This window comes from Mustelus asterias, chromosome 1 (genome assembly GCF_964213995.1).
Source record: "Mustelus asterias chromosome 1, sMusAst1.hap1.1, whole genome shotgun sequence".
Taxonomy (NCBI): Eukaryota; Metazoa; Chordata; class Chondrichthyes; order Carcharhiniformes; family Triakidae; genus Mustelus; species Mustelus asterias.
This window is the reverse complement of record NC_135801.1, coordinates 45,836,317-45,860,386: the sequence shown is the minus strand read 5'-3', so window position 1 is coordinate 45,860,386 and position 24,070 is coordinate 45,836,317. Positions and strand designations below refer to the sequence as shown.

The window sequence follows — 24,070 nt, the reverse complement described above, 5'->3', positions numbered from 1 at the left end:
AGAGTAAAAGGATGAGACGTGACGGAATAGGGCCTATAAAAGGTGAAGGCGGGAAAGTCTGTACGGAACCAGTAGAAATGGCAGAGGTGCTCAATGAGTATTTTGCCTCAGTTTTCACAGAGGAGAAGGACCTGGGTGGATGTACTACGGGCGTGCGGTGGACTGAAAGGATTGAGTATGTGGACTTTAAGAAAGGGGTTGTGCTGGAATCTTTGAATGGCATCAAGATAGATAAGTCGTCAGGTCCGGATGGGATGCACCCCAGGTTACTGTGGGAGGCGAGGGAAGAGATTGCAGAGCCTCTGGCGATGATCTTTGCGTCGTCGATGGAGACGGGAGAGGTGCCAGAGGATTGCGGATGTGGTTCCTATTTTCAAGAAGGGGAATAGGGATAGCCAAGGTAATTACCGACCGGTGAGTCTAACCTCAGTGGTTGGTAAACTGATGGAGAAGATCCTAAGGGACAGGATATATGAGCATTTAGAGAGGTTTAGTATGTTCAAGAATACTCAGCATGGCTTTGTCAAGGGCAGATCGTGCCTTACGAGCCTGGTGAGGTCTTCGAACTTGTGGGCCGAAGGGCCTGTTTGTGCTGTAGTTTTTCTATGTTTCTATGACATGGACCTTGGTGTACAGGACAGAATTTCAAAGTTTGCACATGATACAAAATTTGGAAGAATTTTAACTGCAAAAAGATAGTAATAGAACTATCTTTAAGAGGGGCGGCACGGTAGCACAGTGGTTAGCACTGCTGCTTCACAGCTCCAGGGTCCCAGGTTCGATTCCCGGCTCGGGTCACTGTCTGTGTGGAGTTTGCACATTCTCCTCGTGTCTGCGTGGGTTTCCTCCGGGTGCTCCGGTTTCCTCCCACAGTCCAAAGATGTGCGGGTTAGGTTGATTGGCCAGGTTAAAAAATGCCCCTTAGAGTCCTGGGATGCGTAGATTAGAGGGATTAGCGGGTAAATATGTGGGGGTAGGGCCTGGGTGGGATTGTGGTCGGTGCAGACTCGATGGGCTGAATGGCCTCCTTCTGCACTGTAGGGTTTCTATGATTTCTATGAACTCCAAAGGACAGAGAGGTGACAGATGAAGTTCAACGCAGAAAAGTGTGAGGTGATTCATATTGGTAGGAAACACATTGAGAGAACATATAAATGGTTTAGGGATCTAAAGGGATGGCGGAGCAGATCGAACTGGGTGTATATGTGCATTAAAAGGTGCAGGACAGGTTGAAAGAGTTAATAAAGCTACAGTGTCCTGGAATGGGGAGTCTAGGGGCATAGAATATAGGGGCAGGGAGATTATATTGGTTTTGTACAAGTCACTAGTTTGGCCTTCACTGGAGTACTGCATCCAATTCTGGCCTCCACACTTTAGGAAAGATTTGAAGGCATTAGAGGGGGTGAAGAAGAGGTTCATGAGAATGGAGGGATGAGAAACTTCAGTGAAGACAAGTTTGAACTGATTTCCTTAGAGAAAAGAACGTTGAATGGTGATTTCGTAATGGTATTAAAAATCATGAGGAGTCTGGACAGAGTGGATAGGGAGAAACTGGATTGAGAACAAGAGGCCAAAGAGCCTCTTTCCATGCCATTGGCTCTAAAACTCTATTTCAAAGTAATTAGCAAAAGAAGCAAAAGTGATGTGGGGAGATTTTTTGTAAACGCAGAGTGGTTGGGGTTTGGAATGTACTGCCTGAGAATGTTGTGGATGTAAGTTCAATTGAAGCATTCTAAAGGGAATTCAACTATTATCTGAAAAGGAAGAATGTGTGGGAGGAGGTGAAGTGGTATTAAGCCCAAGTGGCCTCATTCTGCATTGTAAAAAACCTGCAATTCTGTAAACTCTTGACTAGCAGGGAAGTGCAGGTGGGTCATAAGAGGGAAGATGGAGAAAAAGCATGTGGATGTGGGAGCACCTTGAGCCAATTATAGTTCGTTCAGTCTCAGATAGTTGCCAGGAAGGGAGATGAAATTGTGATGAGGAAGCAGAATTTTTAGCAGAGAGTAAAGCCAATGTCTTTGCAGTATTTAACTGGAGAACATTTCTGCTCATCGAGTACTGTAAGTCAGATAAGCAGCCTGACAATTTAGAGACCGTGAAAGGACCAAGAGAGTTGAAAGTGAAGTTGGAAACTAACTGCGTTTTCAGATTAAGTCACCAAGGGAAGTATGTGGATGAGAAATAGGAGAAATCCGAGGATAGATCAAAGACAACAGAGAAAACTGTGTTGAGATAGGAGGGTAAACCATTGATGGGAATTCTCTGGCTACAATTAAATAATAAGAAGGTAACTAGACAAGTGCAGCTCCATTCATCTGGATGATGGTGGAGAAATGTTGGAGGAGAATGTTGTGATCAATTGTGTAAAAGGCTGCAGACAGATCGATAGGATAGTCATATTTTTGACATTGGCAAATACTGTTTCAGCACTGTGGTAGGGCAGAAACCTGAATGGAGGGATTCGAGCATGGAGTTCTGCGAAAGGTGAGCATGAATTTCTGAGGTGACAGCACATTCAAGCACTTTGGACAGGAAAGGGAAATGGGCGTTAGTTTGTAAGGACAGAGGGTCAAGTGTTTTTTTGAGAAGAGGATGATGATGGCAGATTTGAAGGATAGACAGAATCTGAGAGGAGGCAACTGTTCACAATGTCAGCCTACATATGTCAACCAGGATGGGCAATTATTTGGAATAGGGTTGAAAGAACAGGAGGTGGTTCTCATGGACAAAACAAGCTTGGGGAGGGCATGAAGGGAGGTAGGAGACAAACTAAAGGAGGAAACAAATTCCAGCTAGGGCAGGGGAAGCCTTAGAAGAAGTTAAGCTCGGGTAGAGGATGGGAGGTAAGTGACAAAGGCAGTTGAGTCAAATAGACTCAATGCTGCTGATTAAGAAATCCATGAGCTCCTTCCATTTGTCAGAGTATGGGAGATAGGATAGCTTGCAGTGGAGGAAAGGAGCTGGGGTTTTAGAAACATAGAAAAACTACAGCACAAAACAGGCCCTTCGGCCCCACAAGTTGTGCCGAACATATCCCTACCTTTTAGGCCTACCTATAACCCTCCATCCTATTAAGTCCCATGAACTCATCCAGGAGTCTCCTAAAAGACCCTATTGAGTTTGCCTCCACCACTACTGACGGCAGCCGATTCCACTCGCCCACCATCCTCTGTGTGAAAAACTTCCCCCTAACATTTCCCCTGTACCTACCCCCCAGCACCTTAAACCTGTGTCCTCTCGTAGCAGCCATTTCCACCCTGGGAAAAAGCCTCTGAGAGTCCACCCGATCTATGCCTCTCAACATCTTATATAGCTCTATTAAGTTTCCTCTCATCCTACGTCTCTCCAAGGAGAAAAGACCGAGCTCCCTCAGCCTATCCTCATGAGGCATGCCACTCAATCCAGGCAACATCCTTGTAAATCGCCTCTGCAACCTTTCAATCTTTTCCACATCCTTCCTGTAATGAGGCAACCAGAACTGAGCACAGTACTCCAAGTGGGGTCTGACGAGGGTCTTATATAGCTGCATCATTATCCCCGGACTCCTAAACTCAATCCCTCGATTGATAAAGGCCAGCACACCATATGCCTTCTTAACCACCTCCTCCACCTGCGGGGCCGATTTTAGAGTCCTATGGACCCGGACCCCAAGGTCCTTCTGACCCTCTACAGTACTAAGAGTCTTTCCCTTTATATTGTACTCCTTCATCCTATTTGACCTGCCAAAATGGACCACTACGCATTTATCTGGGTTGAAGTCCATCTGCCACTTCTCTGCCCAGCCTTGCATCCTATCTATGCCCCTCTGTAACTTCTGACATCCCTCCAGACTATCCACAACCCCACCAACCTTCGTGTCGTCGGCAAACTTACCAACCCATCCCTTCACTTCCTCATCCAGGTCATTTATGAAAATGACAAACAGCAAGGATCCCAGAACAGATCCCTGGGGCACACCACTGGTGACCGACCTCCATTTTGAAAAAGACCCATCTATACACACTCTCTGCCTCCTTTGGGCAAGCCAGTTCTGGATCCACAGAACTTTGTGTTCCAGAATTAATTAGAAAAGAAAAAACCCGTTTAATTCCACACTTCTACGGTCATAAAAGTATTGGTGGTTGATTTAGATTTTGAAAGAAATGAATCAGGTAATTAAATTCAAGTTTACATTATTCATTCATCACCATTATTGACACTTAAAGATAGGGAAAGAGCACAGAGGAGGTTCACCAGGACGTTGCCTGGGCTGGAGCATTTCAGCTATGAGCAAAGGTTGGATAGGCTGGGGTTGTTTTCCTTAGATCAGAGAAGATTGAGGGGGGACCTCATGAAGGTGTAGAGAATTATGAGAGGTATAGATAGACAGGAAGACATTTTTCCCCTTAGAGGAGTCAATAACTAGGGGGCATAGATTTAAGGTAACGAACAAGAGACGGGATCTGAGGAGAAGGTTTTCATCCAGAGAGTGGTGGGAATCGGAAACTCATTACCTGAAGGGGTGATAGAAGCGTCTACCCTCACAACATTTAAAAACACAAAAACATAGAAAATAGGAGGAGTCGGCCATTCGAGTCTGTTCTGCCATGCATTAGATTCATGGCTGTAATGTTCCTGCTTCTACCCCACATTCTTTGATCCCTCTAGCCTCCAGAGCTATATCTAACTATATTTATCCCATATCCTTAGACTGTGACCCCCTGGTTCTGGACAACCCGATTTGGGAACATCCTTCCTGCATCTATCCTATCTAGTCCTGTTAGAATTTTATAGGTTTTTATGAGATCTGCCTCATTCATCTAAACTCCAGCGAATATAATCCTAACCGACTCAATCTTTCCTCATACGTAAGCCACCTTTCCCGTTTTTTTAAATAATGTTTTTATTGAGAATTTTCAACTTTATATTCAGCACGATACACCATGAATTCCCAGGATTCAACACTATACAGAATGATCATCACCTCACATAAATACATGGAGAAGACCAGCAAAGATCATAGAATCCCTACAGTGCAGAAGATGGCCATTCGGCCCATCAAGTCTGCACCGGCTCTCCAACAGAGTATCCCACTATGCGCCATCCGCATAGTGCCACGTATTTGTTTGCACTAATCCCCCTAACCTACACATCTTGGGACAATTTAGCATGGCCAATTCACCTAACCTGCACATTTTTGGATCAATACAAATAATTCAAAGAATCAGACATCATGGGGGCGATTCTCCCAAAAAAGTACTAAGTGTTGAATTCATGGGAAAAATGGTGTAAATCATGATTGTTTTTCCAGTGGGAGTTCAGACTCGAATCTCCCACACTCTGTGCAATGCAGAGGTCATAATCATGAATCTCATTAATAGCTTGGGGGGGTGGGGGGGCGGTGTCAGCCTGTAGTTTGCTGGCTAGCTCAATCGCTAGCTAGCCTAGGACCCTCGCAGTGCTGTCCCCCTAACCCCGCCATCCCCCACGGCCCGATCGCGGTCCCCACAAGCATTCCCGGCCCAGCCCCGACCCACCGCCCCCCCACCCCATGAAGCACCCCAATCACCAGCTTTGCTCCCCCCAGCAGTGACGATCCTCCCCACTCTAGCAGACACCCCCCGCCGCCCCATGGGAGGCAGAGTCCCCTGCTCCCCGGGGAGGCAAACCACCACCCCAAGCCCACCCTGATTGCTGCCCACCCTCCAGCCCTGACCGGATCCCAATGCAGAGTGGCTGTGGGAGCCCCACCCCCACCCCTCTACGCCCCACCCCCTAAGCCCTGCCTCCTAGGCCCCACCCAATGCCCAGTGGGCAGTACCCAGGTGCCTCCTGGGCACTTTGCCCTGAGGCAGTGCCAGGGGGCATAGGCTGCCACTGCCAGGGGGCCTATGCGCAGGGGGCACCACCCTCCCACCGTCTGACCCTCTGGGGGGCCCCAATTGACCCCCCTTCACTCCAGCGGGGTCTCCCACTAGTTCCCTGAAAGTGGGGAGCTACTCTAAACCCTGCTGGAGTGAATTTGTACTGGCGGGATAGGAGATGATATTGGGCTCAGAGAATTCAGTCCCGGGTCCGATAATCACATTAATAGACTACATTTTCTGTGTGGAGTTTGCACATTCTCTACATGTCTGCGTGGGTTTCCTCCGGGTGCTCTGGTTTCCTCCCACAGTCGAAAGATGTGCAGGTTAGTTTGATTGGCCATGCTAAATTGCCCCTTAGTGTCCCGAAATGCATAGGTTGGAGGGATTAGCGGGTAAATATGTCGGAATATGTCGGAATACGGGGATAGAGCCTGGGTGGGATTGTGGTCGGAGCAGACTCGATGGGCCAAATGGCCTCTTTTTGCACTGTAGGGATTCTATAAAATGACTTTATCTGGTGTTCTCGACTACGTTGGATATCTGGCGGTGGGAGACACGCGTGTGTTGGGAACGCATGTGCGAATCGGCGCATGCGTGTATCTCCTGACCTGACCCGCCAAAAAAATAGCGGTTCAGAATGGGAGAATTGCCCCCCACAATCCCTGCTATTACAGCCAGCACCTCCTCCTGTAGGGATATTGAAAGGACAAGAGAAAAATGAGTGTGGAGAATCAGGACAACAGGATAAAGCCATTAAAACATGGCACTATGGGGCACCCCCTTTCATAGAGCAATAAAATAGAAACTTGAAATGCAAAGACCTATCAACCGTGCTCAGGAGTGCACCACCACACACCTCCCCCACACTCCCACCAACCAGGAGCTCGACCAGCAAGGAAAAGAAGTCAAGTCCACCCATGATATTTAGACTGTCTGGACCACCAGCAGGATTTCTTAGACCCAGAATAACTAACAAAAAAAACAAAGAAAAACACAACGTAAATAGTTCTAATGGGAGGGCTTTGCTCATCTAAATTAAGAACTTAAGGCCATACCAACCACCTCTACATCTAAATCATCCATCTACCACCTTGCTGTGGTGCTTCTCATCTTTTCTATAACTAAAGCGAAAGGCACAATAAGAAACCTCACAAGACCAGGTTAAAATCCAACAGGTTTATTTAGTAGCACAAGCTTTTGAAGCACTGCCCCTTCATCAGGTGAGTAGAGAATTGGGTTCACAAACAGGGCTCAATTACCAATATAATGGTTGGAATGCGAGTCATAATAGGTAATCAAGTCTTTACAAATGTAGACAATGTGAGTGGAGAGAGGGTTAAGCACAGGTTAAAGGAAGTGTGAATCGTCTCAAGCCAGGGCAGTTAGTAAGATTTTGCAAGCCCAGGCAAATTGTGGGATTACAGGTCGTGTGACATGAACTCAAGATCCTGGATGAGGCTGTCCTCATATGTGCGCAACTTGGCTATCAGTTTCTGCTCAGCGACTGTGCGCTGTCGTGTGTCTTGAAGGCCGCCTTGGAGAACGTTTACCCGAAGATCAGAGGCTGAATGCCTTTGACTGCTGAAGTGTTCCCCGACAGGAAGGGAACACTCCTGCCTGGTGATTGTTGAGCAGTGTCCATTCATCCATTGTTGTAGCATCAGCATAGTCTCGCCAATGTACCATGCCTCGGGACATCCTTTCCTGGAGCGTATCAGGTAGACAACACTGGCCGAGTCGCGAGAGTATATACCGTGTACCTGGTGGATGGTGTTCTCACGTGAGATGATGGCATCTGTGTCGATGATCCGACATGTCTTGCAGAGGTTGCTGTGGCAGGGTTGTGTGGTGTCGTGGTCACTGTTCTCCTGAAGGCTGGGTAGTTTGCTGCAAACAATGGCCTGTTTGAGGTTGCGCAGTTTTTTGAAGGCAAGTAGTGGGTGTGTGGGGATGGCGTTGACAAGATTCTCGTCTTCATCGATGGCATGTTGAAGGCTCCGAAGATGTCATAGCTTCTCCGCTTTACTGGACGAAGGGTACTCTGTTGGCCATGTCCTGTGTTTGGGGACGAAGTAGAAAGGGTCGAGAGCTTCAAGTTTTTAGGTGTCCAGATCACCAACAACCTGTCCTGGTCCCCCCATGCCGACACTATAGTTAAGAAAGCCCACCAACGCCTCTACTTTCTCAGAAGACTAAGGAAATTTGGCATGTCAGCTACGACTCTCACCAACTTTTACAGATGCACCATAGAAAGCATTCTTTCTGGTTGTATCACAGCTTGGTATGGCTCCTGCTCTGCCCAAGACCGCAAAAGGTCATGAATGTAGCCCAATCCATCATGCAAACCAGACTCCCATCCATTGACTCTGTCTACACTTCCCGCTGCCTCGGCAAAGCAGCCAGCACTCTGGACATTCTCTCTTCCACCTTCTTCCTTCGGGAAAAAGATATAAAAGTCTGAGGTCACGTACCAACCGACTCAAGAACAGCTTCTTCCCTGCTGCTGTCAGACTTTTGAATGGACTTACCTTGCATTAAGTTGATCTTTCTCTACATCCGAGCTATCACTGTAACACTACATTCTGCACTCTCTCGTTTCTTTCTCTATGAACGGTATGCTTTGTCTGTATAGCGCACAAGAAACAATACTTTTCACTGTACGTTAATACATGTGATAATAATAAATCAATTCAAATCTTCTGAGGAGGTCAATGCGGTTTTTCGCTGTGGTGATTGATGCATGGAGCGTGATATCCTATTCTTACAAGGGTGTCTTTCAGCGTCTGTCGCGTTCCTCCTCATCTGAGCAGATCCTGTGTATACGGAGGGCTTGTCCGTAGGGGATGGCTTCTTTAACGTGTTTAGGGTGGAAGCTGGTGAAGTGGAGCATCGTGAGGTTATCCGTGGGCTTGCGGTACAGTGAAGTGCTGAGGTGACTGCCCTCAATGTGTGTCCAAAAATGCAACCGATTCTGGAGAGTAGTCCATGGTGAGATGGAACTTGATGCCATCATGTAGTTGTTTCAGTGATTGTTCGCCGTGAGTCCAAAGGCAGAAAATGTCGTCAATGTATCTAGTGTATAGCGTCGGTTGAATGTTCTGTGTGGTGCAGAGGTCTTGTTCGATCCTGTGCATGAAGATGTTGGCATTTTAAGGTGCGAATTTGGCCCCATGGCTGTTCCATGGACACTATATGTGACGACATCAATAAATTCCATCCCACCAGCAGACTCACCATGGACTACTCTCCAGAATTGGTTGCATTCTTGGACACATGCATCTCCATCAAGGACGGTCATCTCAGCACTTCACTGTACCGCAAGCCCACGGATAACGTCACGATGCTCCACTTCATCAGCTTCCACCCTAAACATGTTAAAGAAGCCATCCCCTACGGACAAGCCCTCCATATAAACAGGATCTGCTCAGATGAGGAGGAACGCAACAGACACCTACAGACGCTGAAAGACGCCCTCGTAAGAGCAGGATATGGTGCTTGACTCATCGATTGACAGTTCCGGCGCACCGCAGTGAAAAACCACACCGATCTCCTCAGAAGATAAACACGGGACACGGTGGACAGGGTACCCTTCGTCAACCAGTACTTCCCCAGAGCAGAGAGCAGAGAAGCTACGACATCTTCTTTGGAGCCTTGAACATGTCATCGATGAAGACAAACATCTCGCCAAGGCCATGCCCACACACCCACTACTTGCCTTCAAACAACCACGCAACCTCAAACAGACCATTGTTCGCAGCAAATTACCCTGCCTTCAGGAGAAACGTGACCACGACACCGTACAATCCTGCCACAGCAACCTCTGCAAGACATGCCGGATCATCAACACTGATGCCATCACCTCATCTGAGAACACCATCCACTAGATACACAGTACATACTCTTAAGACTCGGCCAATGTTGTCTACCTGATACACTGCAGGAAAGGATGACCTGAGGCATGGTACATTGGCGTGACCATGCAGACGCAACAACAACGGATGGACACCGCTTGACGATCACCAGGCAGGAGTGTTCCCTTCCTGTCGGGGAACATTTCACAGTCAAGGGCCTCTGATCTTCGGGTGAGCGTTCTCCAAGGTGGCCTTCAAGACACACGACAACGCAGAGTCACCGAGCAGAAATTGATAGCCAAGTTGCGCACACATGAGGACGGCCTCAACCGGGATCATGGGTTCATGTCACACTACCTGTAACCCCCACGACTTGCCTGGGCTTGCAAAATCTTACTAACTGTCCTGGCTTGAGACAATTCACATCTCTAACCTATGCTAAACCCTCTGTCCACTCGCATTGTCTACATCTGTAAAGACTTGATTACCTGTTAGGACTCGCATTCCAACTATTATCTTGTAATTGATTTTGTGTCTATACATGCCCTGTTTGTGAACCCAATTCTCCATTCACCTGATGAAGAGGTAGTGCTCCAAAAGCTCGTGCTACTAAATAAACCTGTTGGACTTTAACCTGGTGTTGTGAGACTTCTTACTGTGCCTACCCAAGTCCAATGCCAGCATCTCCACATTAAAGTGAAAGGTACTGCAACAGAATATGTAAATGTCCTTCTGTGTAAATGCAAGGATTACAGCACATAAAACAACCAAACAACCCCCAAGACACACAACCGACTTTTGACTCTGATAAAACAAAAGAAAGAAGTACCAAAGACACAAAAGACAACATCACATAATCAGGAGCAAAATCTCAAGGAAGCAAAGTCGAGATGAACTGCAGGACCATAAGTCAGTCATGGAGCCAGGGAAGGCTGAACTTATGACCGGAATCAAGATGCTGAGCCCTCAAATTGAGATTGTGAAAGCATGGCTACCAACCCTCAAAAATCAGCCAGGAATCTTTCTGCAGCTCCTCCTCTTCCTGGGAGGAGTAGCTCACAGGCAGTCTTTTGTCTGGATTTATAAGGATGGAAGGCGAGCCTTCACTGAGAAAACCTCCCTCTCATCTCCATGCCTTTCATTCTTTGCAGGATATCTTGTGGTTGATCATGGCGAGCACTGATAATCTATGCCAGGGAGCAGAATACATCATCCACATTTTCATTCATAAAAGTGGTCTTCATCTTGGTGCCAAAAGCAGCACCTGAACATGGGCCTGCTCACCAGCAATGTCACCACTGTGAATTGGGCCCCACCCAAGTCAGCTCCGACCGCATCTCACAAATAAGGGTTTCTTTGACTTGACTTAACTCAACTCAGTCAAAAACTGGAATCTTCCTTACACATTGCACAAATTATATACATCAGGGTTAACTAACTACAGGTCATGCATCAGGATAAGACAAAGGTTTAAATGATGAGTAGCACCAGAGTTTGTAAGAACACAGCCGTTGCCACCACCATTCTCATTTTAGTTCATAGAATCATAGAATCCCTACAGTACAGAAAGAGGCCATTTGGCCCATCGAGTCTGCACCGACCACAATCCCACCCAGGCCCTACCCCCATATCCCTACATATTTTACCCACTAATCCCTCTAACCTACGCATCTCAGGACACTAAGGGGCAATTTTAGCATGGCCAATCAACCTAACCCGCACATCTTTGGACTGTGGGAGGAAACCGGAGCACCCGGAGGAAACCCACGCAGACACGAAGAGAATGTGCAAACTCCACACAGACAGTGACCCAAGCCGGGAATCGAACCCAGGTCCCTGGAGCTGTGAAGCAGCAGTGCTAACCACTGTGCTACCGTGCCGCCAGATGGGAATGAACAATTGTTGCAGTTCATCCATGCACTCTTTGATTGCCTATCCACCGTCTTCTGTTTAAGTAACATTTTCCAATCCATCAAAGCTAACTAATGCCTCACACTATTATTGTTTTCTTTATTTAGATTCAAGAACCTAGTCTCAGAATCAACTACGCCACACTCCACCTTGCTGAAAAATTCTATCATACTATGGTCAATCATTTTTAAAGGGTCTCACACAACTCGATTGCCAATTATTCCTTTCTCATTATACAATACCCAGTCCAGGATGGCCTGTTCTCTAGCTGGTTCTTCAATGTATTGGTCTCAAAAACGATCCCATACACACTAGAGGAGTTCCTCCTCAACTGTATTGTTCCTAATTTGATTTATCCAATCTATATGGAAACCATGGATGACAAGGGAAATTGTAAGCTTCGTAAAAAGGAAAAAGAAAGCATACAATAGGTCTAGGCATGTAAAAACTGAGGAAACCCATGAGGAGTACAGTGGGAGTAGGAAGGAACTTAAATGTGGAATTAGGAGAGCTAAAAGTGCCATGAAATGTCTGTAACAAATAGGACCAAGGAGAATCCCAAGGCTTTTTATGCATATATAAGGAGCAAGAGGGTAGCAAGAGAAAGAGTAGGCCCACTCAAGGGCAATGGAGGAAGTTATATGTGGAACCACGGGAAGTGGCTGAAATCTTTAATGAGTACATTATATCAGTATTCACCAAGGAGAAAGATATGATGGATATTGAGGTCAGGGATAGGTGTGTGAACTCTCCTGAGAATGTCAACATATCACAGGAGGAAATGTTGAGTATGTGGAAGTTATAATGTTCAGATTGAAGTTTCATAGGTTGGAAGTTAAATTGTTCGTAAGCTACAATGTTCAAATTAAAATTTCATGCCTTCTCTGTACAGTAGTGGAAAATGTTTATCAGCTTACAGACCTTCAAAAGGAGTCAGTGTCTGGTATTCAGCATGAACAGCCTAATCATCATCTGCGTAGGCTCCATAACATTCTGCTTTGTGGCCTTCACCAGAGGGTAGGAAAGGCCAGATTTTTCCATAATAAATACCAAAGGCAAGATATGGGGATACGCTATGTAAATGAAAGATTAGCAGAAGTCAGTTTTTCCATCGAATGAGAAAGGGCGAAAAGCCAGGAAAAGCGATAGATGCGGTTTACATGGACTTCAGCAAGGCGTTCGGTAAGGTCCCCCATGCAAGACTTCGCGAGAAAGTGAGAGGGCATGGGATCCAAGGGGCTGTTGCCTTGTGGATCCAGAACTGGCTTGCCTGCAGAAGGCAGAGAGTGGTTGTAGATGGGTCTTTTTCTGAATGGAGGTCGGTCACCAGTGGAGTGCCCCAGGGATCTGTTCTGGGACCCTTGCTGTTTGTCATTTTCATAAATGACCTGGATGAGGAAGTGGAGGGATGGGTTGGTAAGTTTGCCGATGACACGAAGGTTGGTGGTGTTGTGGATAGTTTGGAGGGATGGCAGAAGCTGCAGCGTGACATAGATAGGATGCAAGACTGGGCGGAGAAGTGGCAGATGGACTTCAACCCGGATAAATGTGTAGTGGTCCATTTTGGCAGGTCAAATGGGATGAAGGAGTATAATATCAAGGGTAAGACTCTTAGCAGTGTAGAGGATCAGAAGGACCTTGGGGTCCGGGTCCATAGGACTCTTAAATTGGCCTCGCAGGTAGAGGAGGTGGTTAAGAAGGCGTATGGTGTGCTGGCCTTCATCAATCGAGGGATTGAGTTTAGGAGTCGGGAGATAATGATGCAGCTTTATAAGACTCTGGTCAGACCCCACTTAGAGTATTGTGCTCAGTTCTGGTCGCCTCATTACAGGAAGGATGTAGAAATTATTGAAAGGGTGCAGAGAAGATTTACAAGGATGTTGCCTGGATTGGGTGGCATGCCTTATGAAGATAGGTTGAGGGAACTCGGTCTTTTCTCCTTGGAGAGACGAAGGATGAGAGGTGACCTGATAGAGGTGTACAAGATGTTGAGAGGTATCGATCGGGTGGATTCTCAGAGGCTTTTTCCCAGGGCTGAATTGGCTGCTACGAGAGGACACAGGTTTAAGGTGCTGGGGAGAAGGTACAGAGGAGATGTCAGGGGTAAGTTTTTCACTCAGAGGGTGGTGGGTGAGTGGAATCGGCTGCTGTCAATGGTGGTGGAGGCAAACTCGATAGGGTCTTTTAAGAGACTTCTGGATGAGTACATGGGGCTTAGTAGGATTGAGGGTTATAGGTAAGCCTATATATAGGCCTAGGTAGGTAGGGACATGACCGGGGCAACTTGTGGGCCAAAGGGCCTGTTTGTGCTGTAGTTTTTCTATGTTCTATATCTATGTTCTATTAACCCAGAATATGTGTGCAAATGAAGGATTAGAAAATTGCTTGTTTCTGATTTGCTGTGATTGACTATAATTGCTAAGTTGTTTGTCTGTAACTTCAGAATCACTTGCAGGACAACGGCAAGCTGGTTTCTCCTTGTGCACAAGTCATTAAAGGCCTCGCATTGGATTATGCATGGTGTCTAGCGCTGTTTGTACTCAAGTCGACTAAGAATGCCTAAGGTTGCTGGTACCCAGAATCTCTAGAAGTATCTTAAATTGTATTAAGCTAGACAAGTCTCACAAATTTGACTGAGTTTTATCAAGGGGTAACCAAAAAAGTAGATGAGGGCAATGCAGTTGATGTTGTCTACATGAACTTTAGCAAGGCCTTTGACAAGGTACCGCATGGTAGCTTGTTGTATAAAGTTAAATCTCATGGGATCCAGGATGAGGTAGCTAAATGGATACAAAATTGGCTTGATGACATAAGCCAGAGGGTGGTAGTTCAAACTGGAGGCCTGTGACCAGTGGTGTACCTCAGGGATCGGTAATGGGTCCACTGTTATTTGTCATTTGTATTAATGATTTGGATGAGAATATAGGAGGCATGGTTAGTAAGTTTGCAGATGACACCAAGATTGGTGGCATAGTGGACAGTGAAGAAGGTTATCTCGGATTGCAACGGGATCTTGATCAATTGGACCAGTGGGCTGATGAATGGCAGATGTGGTTTAATTTAGATAAATGGGAGATGATGCATTTTGGTAGATTGAACCAGGGCAGGACTTACTCAGTTAGTGGTAGGCTGTTGGGGAGAGTTACAGAACAAAGAGATCGAGGGGTACATGTTCATAACTCCTTTAAAGTGGAGTCACAGCTGGACAGGGTGGTGAAGGAGACATTCAGCATGCTTGGTTTCATTGGTCAGAACATTGAATACAGGAGTTGGGATGTCTTCTTGAAGTTGTACAAGACATTGTATGGATTTTAGTAAGGTGTTTGATAAAGTCCCCCATGGTCGGCTTATGAAGAAAGTAAGGATGTGTGGGATAGAGGGAAGTTTGACCGATTGGATAGGTAACTGGCTATCTAACAGAAGACAGAGGGTGGTGGTGGATGGAAATGTTTTGGACTGGAAACCGGTTACCAGCGGAGTGCACAGGGATCAGTGCTTGGTCCTCTGCTATTTGTCATTTTTATAAATGACTTGGAGGAGGGGGCTGAAGGGTGGATCAGTAAATTTGCTGATGACACCAAGATTGGTGGAGTAGTGGATGAGGTGGAGGGCTGTTGTAGGCTGCAAAGAGACATAGATAGGATGCAGAGCTGGGCTGAAAAATGGCAAATGGAGTTTAACCCTGACAAATGCGAGGTGATTCATTTTGGTGGGGCAAATTTAAATGTGGATTACAGGGTCAAAGGTAGGGTTCTGAAGAATGTGGAGGAACAGAGAGATCTTGGGGTTCATATCCATAGATCTCTGAAGGTTGCCACTCAAGTGGATAGAGCCGTGAAGAAGGCCTATAGTGTGTTGGCGTTCATTAACAGGGGGTTTGAGTTTAAGAGCCGTGGGGTTATGCTGCAACTCTACAGGACTTGGTGAGACCACATTTGGAATATTGTGTGCAGTTCTGGTCACCTCACTATAAGAAGGATGTGGAGACACTGGAAAGAGTGCAAAGGAGATTTACCAGGATGCTGCCTGGTTTGGAGGGTAGGTCTTATAAGGAAAGGTTGAGGGAACTTGGGCTTTTCTCTTTGGAGCGCAGGAGGTTGAGAGGAGACTTGATAGAGGTTTATAAGATGATGAGGGGGATAGATAGAGTGAACGTTCAAAGACTATTTCCTCGGGTGAATGGAGTGGTAACTAGGGGGCATAACTATAGGGTTCATGGTGGGAGGATGTCCATAGAACCATAGAAAATTACAGCTCAGAAACAGGCCTTTTGGCCCTTCTTGTCTGTGCCGAACCATTTTATGCCTAGTCCCACTGACCTGCACTTGGACCATATCCCTCCACACCCCTCTCATCCATGAACCCGTCCAAGTTTTTCTTAAATGTTAGAAGTGACCCCGCATTGACCACTTTATCCGGCAGCTCATTCCACACTCCACCACTCTCTGCGTGAAGAAGCCCCCCCTAATATTCCCTTTAAACTTTTCTCCTTTCACCCTTAACCCATGCCCTCTGGTTTTTTTCTCCTCTAGCCTCAGCGGAAAAAGCCTGCTTGCATTCACTCTATCTATACCCATCAAAATCTTATACACCTCTATCAAATCTCCCCTCAATCTTCTACGCTCCAGGGAATAAAGTCCCAACCTATTCAATCTCTCTCTGTAACTCAGCTTCTCAAAGAACAAAGAACAAAGAGAACAAAGAACAGTACAGCACAGGGAACAGGCCCTTCGGCCCTCCAAGCCTGTGCTGCTCCTTGGTCCAACTAGACCAATCGTTTGTATCCCTCCATTCCCAGGCTGCTCATGTGACTATCCAGGTAAGTCTTAAACGATGTCAGCGTGCCTGCCTCCACCACCCTACTTGGCAGCGCATTCCAGGCCCCCACCACCCTCTGTGTAAAAAACGTCCCTTTGATATCTGAGTTATACTTCGCCCCTCTCAGCTTGAGCCCGTGACCCCTCGTGATCGTCACCTCCGACCTGGGAAAAAGCTTCCCACTGTTCACCCTATCTATACCCTTCATAATCTTGTACACCTCTATTAGATCTCCCCTCATTCTCCGTCTTTCCAAGGAGAACAACCCCAGTCTACCCAATCTCTCCTCATAGCTAAGACCCTCCATACCAGGCAACATCCTGGTAAACCTTCTCTGCACTCTCTCTAACGCCTCCACGTCCTTCTGGTAGTGCGGCGACCAGAACTGGACGCAGTACTCCAAATGTGGCCTAACCAGCGTTCTATACAGCTTTTATACTCTATACCCCGTCCTATAAAAGCAAGCATACCATATGCCTTCTTCACCACCTTCTCCACCTGTGTTGCCACCTTCAAGGATTTGTTGACTTGCGCACCTAGGTCCCTCTGTGTTTCTATACTCCTGATGACTCTGCCATTTATTGTATAACTCCTCCCTACATTATTTCTTCCAAAATGCATCACTTCGCATTTATCCGGATTAAACTCCATCTGCCACCTCTCCGCCCAATTTTCCAGCCTATTTATATCCTGCTGTATTGCCCGACAATGCTCTTCACTATCCGCAAGTCCAGCCATCTTCGTGTCATCCGCAAACTTGCTGATTACACCAGTTACACCTTCTTCCAAATCATTTATATATATCACAAATAGCAGAGGTCCCAGTACAGAGCCCTGCGGAACACCACTGGTCACAGACCTCCAGCCGGAAAAAGACCCTTCGACCACTACCCTCTGTCTCCTATGGCCAAGCCAGTTCTCCACCCATCTAGCCACTTCTCCTTGTATCCCATGAGCCTTAACCTTCTTCACCAACCTGCCATGTGGGACTTTGTCAAAGTCCCGGCAACATCCTTGTGAACCTTCTCTGCACTCTTTCAATCTTATTTACATCCTTCCTGTAACTAGGTGACCAAAACTGTACAAAAAGTGTGGGAGTGCTGCTCGGGCTGCAGTAGAGTGTGACATTTGGTGTCTCAGTGAGGGAGTGTTGCTCGGGCTGCAGTGGAGAGTGACAGTTGGTGTCTCACTGAGGGAGTGTTGCTCGGGCTGCAGTGGAGAGTGACAGTTGGGGAAGTGTGGGGAAGTTTTTTGTTTTCTTTTTTTCTTGCTGGTAATGGCTTCAGGGATGGCAGTTCAGGCAGTATGCTGCATCTCCTGTGGGATGTATGTGGTGAGGAAATCCAGTAGTGTTTCAGGAGATTTTAGTTGTAAGAAGTGCATTAGATTGCAGCTTCTGGAGGAGCGTGTAAAGGAGCTGGAGGGGGAGGTAGAGGAACTCCGCATAATTCGGGAGGCGGAGGTGGAAGTTGATAGGAGTTATAGAGAAATAGTAACTCCTAGAAATGAGGCTTGGGTCAATGCCAGGAGGAGGGGTAAGAAGCAATCGGGAAGACAATCCCCTGGGGCGGTTCCCCTCCATAATAGGTTTTCGGTGCTGGAGGCTACAGTTGAGGAGGAATCAACTGAGCATAGAGAGCAGATCTCTGGGGGTGAGCCGAGTGAGAAAGCTCAGGTGGTTAGGGGCTGTAAAAGACTGGGCCTTGTGATTGGGGACTCCACAATTAAGGAGACAGATAGGAGGGTCGGAACTAAAGGTAGGGACTCAGGGTTGGTGTGTTGCCTACCAGGGGCTGGGGTCCGGGATGTGTCTGACAGGGTATTCAGGACTCTTAGGGGGGAGGGAGATAAACCACAAGTTATTGTACATGTGGGGACACACGACATAGGGAGGATAGGGGAAGGGGATATTAGGCAGGGATTTATGGAGTTGGGGTGGAAACTAAAGGCCAAGACTGACAGAGTGGTTATCTCTGGACTCTTGCCTGTACCACGGGATAGTTTAGAGAGGAATAGGGAGAGGGAAGGTTTGAATTCATGGCTGAGGGGATGGTGCAGGAGGGAGGGGTTCAGGTACTTAAGCAATTGGGGCTCGTACTGGGGAAGGTGTGACCTCTATGAGAAGGATGGTCTACACCTTAATCAGAAGGGGACCAATATCCTGGGGGGTAAATTTGCTAAGGCCATGCAGGGAGGTTTAAACTGATTCGGGGGGGGGGAGGGATCCTGAGTAGTGGGGCTGAAAGTGAGGGATGCATGGATGGGGACTGCAATGCACGGCATTGCAGAGGTGGGGTGGAGCAGGGTTTGAAATGTGTATACTTCAATGCCAGGAGTATTCGCAATAAAGTGGGTGAACTTGCAGCGTGGATCAGTACCTGGGACTTCGATGTTGTGGCTATTTCAGAGACATGGATAGAGCAGGGGCAGGAATGGATGCTGCAGGTCCCGGGGTTCAAATGTTTTAGTCGAAGTAGGGAAGGAGGTAGAAGAGGGGGAGGGGTAGCATTATTGGTCAGAGATTGTATCACAGTGTCAGAGAGGAGGTTTGATGAGGACTTATCTGTTGAGGTAGTATGGGCGGAGATTAGAAATAGGAGAGGAGAGGTCACCCTGTTGGGAGTCTTTTATAGACCTCCTAAAAGTTCTAGAGAGGTTGAGGAAAGGATTGCGGAGTCAATCCTGCTTAGGAGTGAAAGTAATAGGGCAATTGTTATGGGGGATTTTAACTTGACTAATATTGACTGGAATTGTTATAGCTCTAGCTCGTTAGAGGGGTCAGTTTTTGTTCAAAGCGTGCAGGAAGGTTTTTTGACTCAGTATGTAGACAGGCCAACTAGAGGTGAGGTTATATTGGATCTGGTGCTGGGAAATGAGCCAGACCAGGTGCTAGACTTGGAAGTTGGTGTGCATTTTGGTGATAGTGACCACAATTCGGTTACGTTCACCTTAGTGATGGAAAGGGATAGGCATGAACCTCGGGCCAATGGTTTTAGCTGGGGGAAGGGTAATTATGAGGCTATTAGGAGAGAATTAGGAAACATAGGTTGGACTAGGAGATTACAGGGACTGGGAACGTCCGACATGTGGAGTTTTTTCAAGGAGCAGCTACTGCGAGTCTGTGATAGGTATGTCCCTGTCAGGCAAGGAGGAATTGGTAGGGCTAGGGAACCGTGGTGCACCAAAAAAGTTTCTTTGTTGGTTAAAAAGAAAAAGGAGGCTTATGTTCGGATGAGACGTGAGCACTCGGGTAGTGCACTAGAAAGCTTTAGATTGGCTAAGAGGGAGTTGAAGAGCGAGCTTAGAAGGGCTAAAAGGGGACATGAGAAGACTTTGGCGGATAGGGTTAAAGAGAATCCTAAGGCGTTCTATAGGTATGTCAAGAACAGAAGGTTGGTTAGGGCAAGTTTAGGGCCAGTTATAGATGGCAGAGGGAAGTTATGTGTGGAACCGGAGGAGATTGGTGAAGCATTGAACCAATATTTCTCTTCGGTGTTCACGCAAGGGGACATGAATATAGCTGAGGAGGACACTGGGTTGCAAGGGAGTAGAATAGACAGTATTACAGTTGATAAGGAGGATGTGCAGGATATTCTGGAGGGTCTGAAAATAGATAAATCCCCTGGTCCGGATGGGATTTATCCAAGGATTCTCTGGGAGGCAAGAGAAGTGATTGCAGAGCCTCTGGCTCTGATCTTCAGGTCGTCGTTGGCCTCTGGTATAGTACCAGAAGATTGGAGGTTAGCGAATGTTGTCCCATTGTTTAAGAAGGGGAACAGAGACTTCCCCGGGAATTATAGACCGGTGAGTCTCACTTCTGTTGTCGGCAAGATGTTGGAAAAAATTATAAGGGATAGGATTTATAGTTATTTGGAGAGTAATGAATTGATAGGTGATAGTCAGCATGGTTTTGTGGCAGGTAGGTCGTGCCTTACTAACCTTATTGAGTTTTTTGAGAAAGTGACCAAGGAGGTGGATGGGGGCAAGGCAGTGGACGTGGTATATATGGATTTTAGTAAGGCGTTTGATAAGGTTCACCATGGTAGGCTTCTGCAGAAAATGCAGATGTATGGGATTGGGGGTGATCTAGGAAATTGGATCAGGAATTGGCTAGCGGATAGGAAACAGAGGGTGGTGGTTGATAGTAAATATTCATCATGGAGTGCGGTTACAAGTGGTGTACCTCAGGGATCTGTTTTGGGGCCACTGCTGTTTGTAATATTTATTAATGATCTGGATGAGGGTATAGTTGGGTGGATTAGCAAATTTGCTGATGACACCAAAGTTGGTGGTGTGGTAGACAGTGAGGAAGGGTGTCGTAGTTTGCAGGAAGACTTAGACAGGTTGCAAAGTTGGGCCGAGAGGTGGCGGATGGAGTTTAATGCGGAGAAGTGTGAGGTAATTCACTTTGGTAGGAATAACAGATGTGTTGAGTATAGGGCTAACGGGAGGACTTTGAATAGTGTGGAGGAGCAGAGGGATCTAGGTGTATGTGTGCATAGATCCCTGAAAGTTGGGAATCAAGTAGATAAGGTTGTTAAGAAGGCATATGGTGTCTTGGCGTTTATTGGTAGGGGGATTGAATTTAGGAGTCGTAGCGTTATGTTGCAACTGTACACAACTCTGGTGCGGCCGCACTTGGAGTACTGTGTGCAGTTCTGGTCCCCACATTACAGGAAGGATGTGGAGGCTTTGGAGAGGGTGCAGAGGAGGTTTACCAGGATGTTGCCTGGTATGGAGGGGAGATCCTATGAGGAGAGGCTGAGGGATTTGGGATTGTTTTCGCTGGAAAGGCGGCGGCTAAGAGGGGATCTTATTGAAACATATAAGATGATTAGAGGTTTAGATAGGGTGGATAGTGATAGCCTTTTTCCTCTGATGGAGAAATCCAGCACGAGGGGGCATGGCTTTAAATTGAGGGGGGGTAGTTATAGAACCGATGTCAGGGGTAGGTTCTTTACCCAGAGGGTGGTGAGGGATTGGAATGCCCTGCCAGCATCAGTAGTAAATGCGCCTAGTTTGGGGGCGTTTAAGAGATCCGTAGATAGGTTCATGGACGAAAAGAAATTGGTTTAGGTTGGAGGGCCACAGTGTTTTTTTTTTTTTAACTGGTCGGTGCAACATCGTGGGCCGAAGGGCCTGTTCTGCGCTGTAATGTTCTATGTTCTATGTTCTATGTACACAATACTCCAAACTCGGCCTCACCAATGCCTTATATAACCTTACCATAACACTCCAACTTTTATACTCGATACTCCGATTTATAAAGGCCAATGTACCAAAGGCACTCTTTACGACCCTATCCACCTGTGACGTCACTTTTAGGGAATTCTGTACCTGTATTCCCAGATCCCTGTGTTCAACTGCACTCTTCAGAGTCCTACCATTTACCCTGTACGTTCTTCTTTGGTTTGTTCTTCCAAAGTGCAATATCTCACACTTGTCTGCGTTAAATTCCATTTGCCATTTTTCAGCCCATTGTCCTAGTTGGTCCAAATCCCTCTGCAAGCTTTGAAAACCTTCCTCACTGTCCACTACACCTCCAATCTTTGTATCATCAGCAAACTTGCTGATCCAATTTACCACATTATCATCCAGATCATTGATATAGATGACAAACAACAATGGACCCAACACCGATCCCTGCGGCACACCACTAGTCACAGACCTCCACTCAGAGAAGCAATCCTCCACAACCACTCTCTGGCTTCTTCCATTGAGCCAGTGTCTTATCCAATTTACAACCTCCCCATGTATACCTAGCGACTGAACCTTCCTAACTAACCTCCCATGAGGGACCTTGTCAAAGGCCTTGCTGAAATCCAGGTAGACAACATCCACCGCCTTCCCTTCATCCACTTTCCTGGTAATCTCCTCGAAAAACTCTTAATAGATTGGTCAAACATGACCTACCACGCACAAAGCCATGTTGACTCTCACTAATAAGTCCCTATCTATCCAAATATTTGTAGATCCTATCCCTTATCACACCTTCCAATAACTTGCCCACCACCGCCGTCAAACTTACTGGCCGATAATTTCCCGGATTTCTTTTGGAACCTTTTTTAAACAACGGAACAACATGAGCCACCCTCCAATCATCCGGCACCTCCCCCGTGAATACTGACATTTTAAATATGTCTGCCAGGGCCCCTGCAAGTTCAACACTAGCTTCCCTCAAGGTCCGTGGGAATACCCTGTCCGGTCCTGGGGATTTATCCACTCTGATTTGCCTCAAGACAGCGAGCACCTCCTCCCCTTTAATCTGTAAAGCTTCCATGGCCTCCATACCAGTTTGCCCTATTTCCGTAGATTCCATGACCGTTTCCTCAGTAAATACGGATGCAAAAAAACCATTTAGTATCTCCCCCATCTCTTTTGGTTCCATACACAGTCTACCACTCTGGTCTTCAAGAGGACCAATTTTATCCCTCACTATCCTTTTGCTCCTAACATACCTATAGAAGCTCTTTGGATTTTCCTTTACTCTGTCTGCCAAAGCAACCTCATGTCTTCTTTTAGCCCTCCTGATCTCCCTCTTAAGTAGCTTCTTGCACTTTTTATACTCCTCGAGCATCTGATGTGTTCCTTGCTGCCTGTACATTTCATACAACTCTCTCTTCCTCTTAATCAGTGTTACAATCTCCCTTGAGAACCAAGGTTCCTTATTCCTATTTACTTTGCCTTTAATCCTGACAGGAACATCCAAACTCTGCACTCTCAAAATTTCTCCTTTGAATGCCTCCCACTTTCCATTTACATCCTTACCAGAGAACAGCCTGTGCCAATCCACACTTCCCAGATCCCTTCTCATTTCATCAAATTTGGCCTTTTTCCAGTTCAGAACTTCAACCCGAGGACCAGATCTATCCTTATCCACGATCAGGTCCGAGGTAGGTTTTTTACTCAGAGAGTGGTTGGGGTGTGGAATGGACTGCCTGCAGTGATAGTGGAGTCAGAAACTTTAGGAACATTTAAGAAGCTATTGGATAGGCACATGGAGTACTTCGGGATGATAGGGAGGAAATAGCTTGATCTGGGTTTCAGACAAAGCTCGGCACAACAACGTGGGCTGAAGGGCCTGTTCTGTGCTGTACTGTTCTATGTTCTACATTGGTGAGGCCACACTTGGAATACTCTGTACAGTTTTGGTCACCCTATTATAGAAAGGATATTATTAAACTAGAAAGAGTGCAGAAGAGATTTACTAGGATGCTACCGGGACTTGATGGTTTGAGTTATAAGGAGAGGCTTGATAGACTGGGACTTTTTTCTCTGGAACGTGGAAGGCTGAAGGGTGATCTTATGGAGGTCTATAAAATAATGAGGGGCATAGATCAGCTGGATAGTCAATATCTTTTCCCAAAGGTAGGGGGATCTAAAACTAGAGAGCATAGGTTTAAGGTGAGAGGAGAGAGACACAAAAGTGTCCAGAGGGGCAATTGTTTTCACTCAGAGAGGGTGGTGAGTGTCTGGAAAGAGCTGTCAGAGGCAGTAATAGAGGTGAGTACAATTTTGTCTTTTAAAAAGCATTTAGACAGTTACACGGGCAAGGTGAGTATAGAGGAATATGGGCCAAATGCAGGCAATTGCGACTAGCTTAGGGGTTTAAATAAAAGGGGCGGCATGGATAAATTGGAC

The 24,070-nt window shown here is 46.6% G+C and overlaps 1 protein-coding gene across 3 annotated transcripts in view; it reads right to left on the bottom strand.

The window, feature by feature from the left end:
- The window catches only part of LOC144493158 (uncharacterized), a 334,243-nt gene that overhangs the window by 67,783 nt on the left and 242,390 nt on the right, over positions 1–24,070 (bottom strand). The window lies entirely within an intron of this gene.